The sequence below is a fragment of the Xenopus laevis genome, chromosome 9_10S (genome assembly GCF_017654675.1).
Source record: "Xenopus laevis strain J_2021 chromosome 9_10S, Xenopus_laevis_v10.1, whole genome shotgun sequence".
Classification (NCBI taxonomy): domain Eukaryota; kingdom Metazoa; phylum Chordata; class Amphibia; order Anura; family Pipidae; genus Xenopus; species Xenopus laevis.
The window spans coordinates 3,186,930-3,197,500 of NC_054388.1; the positions used below are offsets into that span (position 1 = coordinate 3,186,930).

Genomic DNA, 10,571 nt, shown 5'->3' on the forward strand with positions numbered 1-10,571 from the left:
GTCAAACGGCCGCCGCAACCGCTTCACAATCTCTTTTATTCTTTCCCGAGCGCAAATCACTAACGAATTTATCTTTGTGTTCCAACATCACACTAAAAAAAAATATATATATAAAATCTTTCTCCGACTTTGGAGTTTTATTTCGAAACAAACTTACAGCAATGACACACCTGAAAGGCATCTTTCCTTAAAATCCAAGATTCACATATAAATGGGGAAATTCGTTTCTTTAATCAGAAAAACAAAATCTTAAAGGCAAATTAATTATTCCTAATGATAGTGGAAGAAATATATAATATATTAAAAAAAAAAATATATATATATATATATATATATATATATATATATATTAATAATGTGTAGCGCAAATAAAATCTTTTGCAGACACAATAGCATTTGATATCACAGGGCCTTTCTTGTGAAGCCAGTAACTGCCACCTGACTGTTATTTTAGTTAAAAGCTAATAAAATGGTTAGAAAGGTATAATAAGTTTCAGCAGAATGGCAGGGAGAATAAAAGGGGGCATGTTTCCTACCCCATCTCTCAACACGTCACAAATGCCCCTCATTTATCTTTGTCGGAATCCTAATTATTTACTCCAAGGAATTGTTTTTTAAAAAAAAAAAAAAAATCTCTAGCTGAATAATAAATATGAAATGATGTGGTGTTCCAATTAGCTTGAGCCAGCCCTCATCAGCTGCCTTTCCTTATGGAGAACAGATTTATCAGTATTTTATTGAACACAACAATACGATGGGTATGAAAATAAAATGTATTTTAGTTCTAGAGATAAAAGAATAAATAAATGGAGAGGATGAAATAAAAGAGGTGCTCGTAGTGGAAGCGAAAGTAACACGAAGCAGCGCCATTGTCAGGGATAGAGACTCCCCTGCACGAACTAATAACGAAATCTATGAAATATGACCGATGGCAACGATCGATAGGAGAAATAAAAATGACGATAGTAATAAAAAGGAGCGCAATAAAAGCGCACCGGGTACCAGGCAGGGCTCCAGGAATATGGGGGTGAGAATGCGGGGAAATGATCGTGTATTCGCTGTCTGTTTTACTGGGGCAGATCTGCAGCAAATAGATGAGTTTAATGAGCAATAAAAGGAAAGGGGGTAAATGCGAGTGTGAGTGGAGGCTGCTGCTTTAGGCTGCTGTGAACTCTCCTTGAACCGAGCATTCCATTCGTAGGCTCATAAATCACTGGCACACACACACTCCGCCATTCACTGACACTCTATTTGGGTCCAGCTTACCTTATGAGCAGGCTCAGCCGAGCACAAGCCGAGCAGCCATTCTCTTCCAGTGCGCTCCAATCAATAGACAGGCCGGTACCGAGGAGCCGAGCGCAGAGACAGCTTCCCAGTGGCGCAGCAGATCAGTGCTATAGCAGATCAGTGCTACCCGATCAGTGCTAGCAGATCAGTGCTAATGTCAGGCAGGCTTTCAGTGGACAAGCTGAGCTTCCAGGCTGCCCAATACACCGCCCTACTCCCTGCTAACAATGGCCTCAGCTTGTTCTCAGCGCAAACAGCAGCAGCAGGCGCATTCCCCAGCCTTGTGCCTTCACTTTCTGCTCGTTTTTTCCACCAAAATATCCCTGTTGGCTTCTACTTCCCAAGTCAGCGGCTGTTATTGCTCTAAACACAGCGTCACCACTGAGGGATTATGCTAATTACAGACGTGGACAGAGGCCTAGTGCATGGAGGTAGTAGCTGCGATTTCTGTCGCTACTGCTCAATTAGGTGCCAATCTATGATAATAGCCCGTGTGAACTCACCTAGCGTGTGTGTGTGTGTTTAATCCAACTCACAGGCACCTCCTTAACCCTCAAATGGGTGCTAGGAGAAACTAGGCTAGCGGGCAAAGGGTTAAAGCGCAGCGCTTGGACAGTGCATTGCGCAATCGGCACCTAAAACTTTAACATTATTTCCTCTCTAGGAATGGGAAATGCAGTTTTTATTGCAATTAAGCACAATATTCTGATAATGATAGTAACTGTCCATCGTTTTGTGCTGGGGTGTCTGGCCAGAAAGTTTGGCAATTTTGGTGAACACGTGGGATGGACAAGGAGGGGACACACACACACACACAAGGAATAAAATACTTAAAAGAAAGCTGCCTGATATGGAACTTTAACAGCCCTCCTCCCCACTAAGGAAGAGCAGTGGATGTGACACCCTATGAGATGCATTAGGGAGGCTGTAACCCAGGCTGGGGCCAAGCTAAATCGACCCTCTGATTTCCCGGTACTGCTGTCAGCTTGTAGAATGGAAGATTTATAGCAACTCTCAGAGCAGAAAGGAAATCAGCACTGAGCACACTTTAACCCCTTCAGCGCTAATCTTTGGGAGCACAAGGGTAAATGACCCGTTTGCTGTTAGTGTGCCATTTAGGGCATGTGGGGAAAAAACTTGCACAGACCTGTCAGATCCTTTGGAATCTCTCAGCAAACTGGGCCAAGTGAGCCAGTGTCCCTCCCACATTCCTCCTCATGCCCTGGGTTACTTTTATAACTGCCATAGTCTCCTGTGCCAGGGATAGAAGGGCACTGCTCATTCTCTACAGTTTCCCAGGCTGCCTGTGATATGAGCGAGAAGAAGAAGCCTTGTCTAAAGCCTCCCCTAGTGTCATTCTGAGGAATTTACAATGTAGCTTTATATACAGTACAATATAATGCTGCCTTGTAGCCCTACCATAAGACTATATTGCCTATAATGCTGCCTTGTAGTCCTACTATAGGTCTACATTGCCTATAATGCTGCATTGTAGCCATATTATAAGCATCTATTGCCTATAATGCTGCCTTGTAGCCCTACTATAGGTCTAAATTGCCTATAATGCTGCATTGTAGCCCTGCTATAAACCTATATTGCCTATAATGCTGCCTTGTAGCCCTATAGGCTTATATTGCCTATAATGCTGCTTTGTAGTCCTACTATAGGCCTATATTGCCTATAATGTTGCATTGTAGCCCTACTATTGGCCTATGTTGCCTATAATGCTGCATTGTAGCCTTACTATAGTCATATATTGACTAAAATGCTGCCTTGTAGTCTTATTATAGGCCTATAATGCTGCATTGTAGTCCTACTATAAGACTATATTGCCTATAATGCTTCCCTGTAGCCCTACCATAGGCCTATATTGCCTATAATGCTGCCTTGTAGCCATACTATAGGCCTATATTGCCTATAATGCTGCCTTTTAGCCCTATTAAAACTTATATTGCCTTTATTGGTGCCTTGTAGTCCTACTATAAGCCCATATTGCCTACAATGCTGCCTTGAAGCCCTACCATAGGCCTATATTTCCTGTAATACTGCCTTGTAGTCCTACTATAGGCCTACATTGCATATAATGCTGCATTGTAACCCTACTATTGGCCTATATTGCCTATAATGCTGCCTTGTAGTCCTACTATAAGCCTGTATTGCCTATAATGCTGCCATGTAGCCCTATCAAAGGCCTATATTGCCTATAATGCTGCCTTGTAGCCATATTATCGGCCTATATTGCCTATAATGCTGCCTTTTAGCCCTACTTTAGACTTATATTGTCTTTAATGATGCCTTGTAGTCCTACTATAGGCCCATATTGCCTATAATGCTGCCTTGAAGTCCTACTATAGGCCTATATTGCATATAATGCTGCCTTGTAGTCCTACTATAGGCCCATATTGCCTATAATGCAGCCTTGAAGCCCTACTATAGGCCCATATTTCCTGTAATGCTGCCTTGTAGTCCTACTATAGGCCTATATTGCCTATAATGCTGCCTTGTAGCCCTACTATAGGCATATATTGCATATAATGCTGCCTTGTAGTCCTACTATAGGCCCATATTGCCTATAATGCTGCCTTGTAGCCCTACTATAGGCATATATTGACTATAATGCTGCCTTGTAGTCCTACTATAGGCCTATTTTGCATATAATGCTGCATTGTAGTACTACTATTGGCCTATGTTGTCTATAATGCTGCCTTGTAGCCCTACTATAGGCATATATTGACTCAAATGCTGCCTTGTAGCCCTACTATAGGCCTATATTGCCTATAATGCTGCCTTGTAGCCCTACTATAGGCCTATATTGCCTATAATGCTGCCCTGTAGCCCTACCATAGGCCTATATTGCCTATAATGCTGCCTTGTAGCCCTGCCATAGGCCTATAGTGCATATAATGCTGCCTTGTAGCCTTACTATAGGCCTATAGTGCCTATAATGCTGCCTTGTAGCCCTACCATATGCAAATATTGCCTACAATACTGCCTTTTAGTCCTACTATACACCTATATTGACTAAAATGCTGCCTTGTAGCCCTACTATAGGCCTATATTGTCTAGAATGCTGCCTTGTAGCCCTACTATAGGCCTATAGTGCCTATAATGCTGCCTTGTAGCCCTACCATATGCAAATATTGCCTACAATACTGCCTTTTAGTCCTACTATACACCTATATTGACTAAAATGCTGCCTTGTAGCCCTACTATAGGCCTATATTGTCTAGAATGCTGCCTTGTAGCCCTACTATAGGCATACATTGACTAAAATGCTGCCCTGTAGCCCTACCGTAGGCCTATATTGCCTATAATGCTGCCTTGTAGCCCTACTATATGCCAATATTGCCTACAATACTGCCTTTTAGTCCTACTATACACCTATATTGACAAAAATGCTGCCTTGTAGCCCTACTATAGGCCTATATTGCCTAGAATGCTGCCTTATAGCCCTACTATAGGCATATGTTGACTAAAATGCTGCCTTGTAGCCCTACTATAGGCCTATATTGCCTATAATGCTGCCTTGTAGCCCTACTATAGGCATATATTGACTAAAATGCTGCCTTGTAGTCCTACTATACGCATAAATTGACTAAAATGCTGCCTTGTAGCCCTACCATAGGCCTATATTGCACATAATGCTGCCTTGTAGCCATACTATAGGCCTATGTTGCCTATAATGCTGCCTTGTAGCTCTACAATAGGCTTATATTGCCTTTAATGATGCCTTGTAGTCCTACTATAGGCCTATTTTGCCTATAATGCTACCTTGAAGCCCTACTTTAGGCCTATATTTCCTATAATGCTGCCTTGTAGCCCTACTATAGGCCTATACTGATTATAATGCTGCCTTGTAGCCTTACTATAGGCCTATATTGCCTATAATGCTGCCTTGTAGTCCTACTATATTCCTATATTGCCTATAATGCTGCCTTGTAGCCCTACTATAGGCCCCTGTCACATTTGCACATTTGTTTTCATAGCATCACTTATTTGTGGCTGTGCCTTGTTTTTCTTTTCGGGCAGCTTAATATGAATATTGAAATAATGGGAATGTCACTACTACCAGCTCTCTCTGTTTTTGTATATCTGCAGCATTTGGAGGGGACAATGGATAACTGCATATGTCATTTATATATATTTCCATTAAATGTGCATTTTACTATGCCATAGTGACCTTTGTCCAGATCACTGTACGTGAATACTAAGAAATTGGCTATATTGTGATTTCTACAGTATATACCACAGTCATACAGAGCTTTCATGACAGCAAACTTCTTCTCTTGCTTTGGGGGGTGGGTGTAGTTCTGCAACAGTTGGAAAACGTTCTATTGAGTATGGGTTAATAATTAATAGAATTCCTCAGTTTGTACTATGTCCAGATGTATCTGAATTATTTGGTGCTGTTTTCCCTACCCCTATACACTTTTCTCTATGTATACATGTTGATTCTATTAAATAGAGGCATCCCTGTTTGTAGCTGATCATTGCAGAATACTAAAATACACTTTCTAGACAGTTGTGTAAGCACTTTGTATCCACTGGAATTTTTCTTCAAATTGTTCTGTAAGATGCCCATGTGCCTAATCAATAGGATTGACAGCTGTAGCAAGACAGGGTACTGCCCAAGTAGACTGACCTTATATATATATATATATATATATTATTTATTGACTAATATATGCCCTTCCCCTGCAGTGTAATGTGTGCGCCTCTTGTTGCACTGCATTCTGTTCTGTGCATCCCACCACTCAGTGTCCATATGTTCCTGTACTTTGGTATATTGTATTGTGTTACTCACACATTATAATATATCCTTGGGACAGGGCTTCATCTTTTCTATCAATTATAAGTAATTGTTTTTTAGTGCATATCATAAAAATAGCAGAAGACTTTCAGATCCTCCTGCAGCCCATGGGTTGTAATATTTTCATCCAAAATAAATGTGGGTGTTGTTTTAAACATAGAGCCACAAGGGGACATATATCTACCCCCCCAGTAAGTCAATAGGGTTCTGTGTTTCTCATTGGCTATAGACATATCATGCATCTCTGAGATTACCTTCTCTCTCTCTTACTAACACTTACATTTATTTGTTATTTGCACTTGCATTGTTATATATTAACTGTTTTTCAAAACTTCAGCCTAAATTTTACAGAACCACCAGCTGTCAAGAAGTATTAAAGGCCCACTGGGGCCTTCACTGATGCCCAATATCAACATATGTTTGCCTAACGGGTCACCTTCCTCAAGATATTTTTGTTGGGGGGAGGTGTAGTTGTGCCACTGCATTCATTTAAGGGTGTATACACATATTTGAATACTACAGTTATCATGTACCTTGTAGAACATATTCTGGATATCCACGTTTTTAGCACTAAAAATACTTATCTGCCATTATTATTTTAATAAATGAACAAAAGAGATGCCCAGTCAGGTTTAATGGCTACGACTATTATCCCCCCCAAAATACATTTACTCTATTTACATCTTACAACCATATTTATGCTTAGTTTAATAGTGTAAAGAAAATATTGATATTATTGTTTAATGGCATATACCTAAATCTTTTGTATTGTTGTGTATTAGAAATGTATTTTATTCTAATTCATTCCATGACAGGGTTTTTGGTTGTGTGTATTGCAGATAATTAGGCAGTATTATGGGTCCTTATCTAAATCATTGCTGTATAGGCTGGGAAAAGTGGAGGAAAACTATAATCATTTTATTCTACCCCCTATTATTCTCTTGCAAATACATCATTGGGATGCTTGTGCTGTACAACAGCAGGGGAATATTGACTATTTTGTGGTGACTTAACTAAAATCACGTGTCTTAAAGGGGCATTATACCCCCCTGAGTTCTGTGAATGGGAGTTGTGATGAACATGTTTTGGTCCTTATGTAGCAAATACCATCGCAGTTAATTATTCTGCATAATGATGGATTCCCCCTTATCTCTGCTTGGTTACAAGAACCAAATATGGAGTAGCTTCAAATTCTGGTTGCCCTTTAACTTAAAACAATACACAAATAGTATGTTATGCACAACTCATATCCATTGAACAAAGGGGTGCTACTGCCCCTTTAAGAATCCAGATTTTCAGATAAAAATACAAACACACACATGTGTATATATATATATATATATATATATATATATATATATATATTTGTGTATATATATATATATATATATATATATATATATATATATATATATATATATATATATATATATATACATACATACATACATATACAGTTTGCTGGATGTAAGGAAACCTGGCCTTATTCATTCTGTTCACCAGCAGCTAATATATTCCACACATGAACAGTCTGTTAATTCAGTGAATGAAATATGCACAATATATTGTAATAATCAGCCACATTAACTCCCAGCCTGGGATCCTTACTATTTCCCTAACAAACAATGCATCTTTCAGTACACTGAATAATGTGCCACTGCTCAGGCGACTTGCTAGTGTTTTCTACCAGCAGTGTTTATTACCATATCCCCTATAAACTGGATTACAGCTCAAGCAGATTTGCTGGGATTTCTATACATTTAAACATTTTGGAAAAATAAATAGATAAATATAAACATGGTACTTACCAGTTTAATTGCCTTTTCCAATAAATATGATATAACAGCAAGAAGAAAAACAAGGGGGTGTCTGAAAATTAAGGTGACAAATATATTTATAAATTAATAAAGTGTCCACCAGCCCCAGGAAGACCCCAGCCCGACACTTATGGGCAGAATATTACCCAAATAATGAAACATTTTTAATAATTTATGGTGTGCCTTATGTGTGTGTAATATATATATATATAGAGAGAGAGAGTATAATGCATTATTAAATATTTTAAGTTTAATCAAGTTAATGGAAAGATATTTATTATAGGAGTACAGATAATAAATCTGAATTCAATTAAATGTACCAATTTATCATTATATATATATATATATATATATATATATATATATATATATATATATATATATATATATATATATATATACAAACAGAATTTTATGTGATAATAGAAAAAATCGTTTCCCCAACAATTAGACGAATCGTTTAATGAGTGTTTTACGTTTGACAATGTTTTAGTTTTTTTATCTAATCATTTCGGGGATGAAAACTTTCTGGAAATTATATGTATTTTCTAACTGATTTTAATTGTCCACTTTGAATTTCCTAGATTTGGAACAAGGTTTTTTCTTTGTTTTTTTATTAAATTCAAAAACAATTCCAACCACCAGCAGGGCCTCTGATTATCAGGAGAGGCAGTTGACTTGTTACTTATTATAAAAGCAAATAGAGGTGACATTTGATACAAATTGATTTCAATAGGTTTCAATTAATACGCAACATACATTTCCATTTGCGTGAAACGACCTCCCCAAGTAAGAGACCAGTGAATATATATATATATATATATATATATATATATATATATATATATATTCTCTATAACACGTGGCCACCTCACAAACTCCATGGCCAGTTAATAATTAATTTCCTGGCTCGATTAAATATACCATTATTAGATATGAAAAATGAGCTGGACACTGAATCACTGAGAGATTATGGCAGGGTTGCCTGGCTGTGTGATTGAGTTCCAATTAAATAACCTGCCTATTATTCACTATTTAACAGATAAAGCTGCAGGTTCGAAAGTAATAACGAAGCATCGAATAAAAAGAGTTCTATAAATATATACCTTTCCTATATTTCCATTACCAGGAACCGTATTTAGTTTCTGCTTTACATTGGATCAGGGTGGAATTAATCGGGTTTAGCAAGTTTTCACCTTCCTGTAGGCATCTCCCAGGCTTCTGCTTGAGGTCATCTTCTCTCCAAAGTACCCCAAAGACCTATTACTGGGGTTCCGAGGCAGATAAATAGCAGCCCATGGATGACCCCTGACTTGGAATAACGCACATGGGCACTTCCCAAATCTTCTTCTCTCTCCACCATCTTCAGAGTCTGGTGTCTTCTCTTAAAAAAAGTTGTTTCTCTTGGCTGCGATTGATTTCTTTCATCTTGGGTGCAAAGGGGTCATTTGACTGAAGAAAGAAAAAAATCTCCTGCAATGTGAAGGAATGTAAGGAGGACAGGAGAAGGAGAGATAAAATTCCAGCTTCTTGTACTTTTCAAAGCGCTGTTTTGGGTGAGATTTCAGAGTTTTCTGCTGTCCCTTCCATGCGATAACCTGGCTCTGCACTTTCCTGAAGGGAGGAGGTGGGCTGGCTCACACCCACGCTTCATATTCAGCTTCATCTGATCCACTTCCACGAAAGAACCTGAATCACTTCCCAGTGTCTAGTGAGTGGGTGGATGGGCGGGTGGGGGAACACTGAAAACATGCGAAAAAAAATTGGAAAAAGAAAAAAAAAAAGACTTTTGCTTCCTTATAAGACGCTTCCTCTGCATAGATTTGCAAGAATGTATCCACAGACAAAAACATTTTCCTCTCATTGTGAAATTAGTCGCAGAATGGATTTACTGGGCGGCTTTTACGCGCACAAGCCAAGCCCAGGCACCACATTTCTACTAGAAATCATTATGCATTCTCCTATCCAACATAGGCTAGAGGGAGATCTCTCTTCTGTCCGACTGGTTAATGGTTAATGTTAAGTACAGAAATGAATTCGGTTAATATTTAACAGCCTATCAATGCCCTCTTTGTAACATTGGGCTCTTTGTTGCCTCTGTAAAAATCGAGGTCACGTCGCTGGCACTTGAGTCGATTGGAAGCCACAAGCATTGACTAGTTCTTTTATTTAGTTGTAATTTAAACGATTGGTTGCGACAGGTTCCTTCTATAAACTGTATATTTTCTACTTGGTTAAAAATGATCTGCATGAAAATTATATGTGTGTGTGTGGAGGGATTGGAAACGATTTCTAGGGCGAACTGGAGAATCCCTTTAACTGTGGGTTTTGTTATTAACAGAAGAAGCCTTGTCTGCCAGGAATTGTCCTACAGCAAGCAGCACTAAATGTAGTTTAAATTTCCCCCAAACCTCTTCCATTAATATCAATTTACTTCAATGAAAACTTTGTTTCTTCATCAAATTGATGATTTATGATAAAATCAATTACATGAAGGTCACCAAGGACCTTGTGGTTTCTCTCAGATATCATTCTTGAGCAGATGAACCGCTCGGTAAAAAGAAAAAAAGATTCCTCTTAGCTGGAGGCGAGTAAAAATAATTCCGAGAGAGAGGAAATTTAATGGAAACCAATTTTGAGCTAAAAAATAAAGGGGA

General features: G+C 38.6%; 1 protein-coding gene and 1 long non-coding RNA gene across 9 annotated transcripts in view; one reads left to right on the forward strand and one right to left on the reverse strand.

Annotated features, from left to right (window-relative positions):
- Window positions 1-10,571, forward strand: part of LOC108702522 — a 103,508-nt gene that overhangs the window by 61,353 nt on the left and 31,584 nt on the right. The window lies entirely within an intron of this gene.
- LOC108702517 (homeobox protein Hox-B3a) overlaps window positions 1-10,571 on the reverse strand; it is a 48,553-nt gene that overhangs the window by 3,950 nt on the left and 34,032 nt on the right. For 5 of the 8 annotated variants that reach the window (XM_041578020.1, XM_041578014.1, XM_041578016.1 and 2 more), the window contains one exon: window positions 7,906-7,966. The gene's annotated coding sequence lies outside the window, so the exon portion shown is untranslated. Of the gene's footprint in view, window positions 1-1,266; window positions 7,394-7,905; window positions 7,967-9,020 lie in introns of those variants that run through there. The other 3 variants (XM_041578018.1, XM_041578015.1, XM_018238026.2) reach the window with 3 other exon arrangements.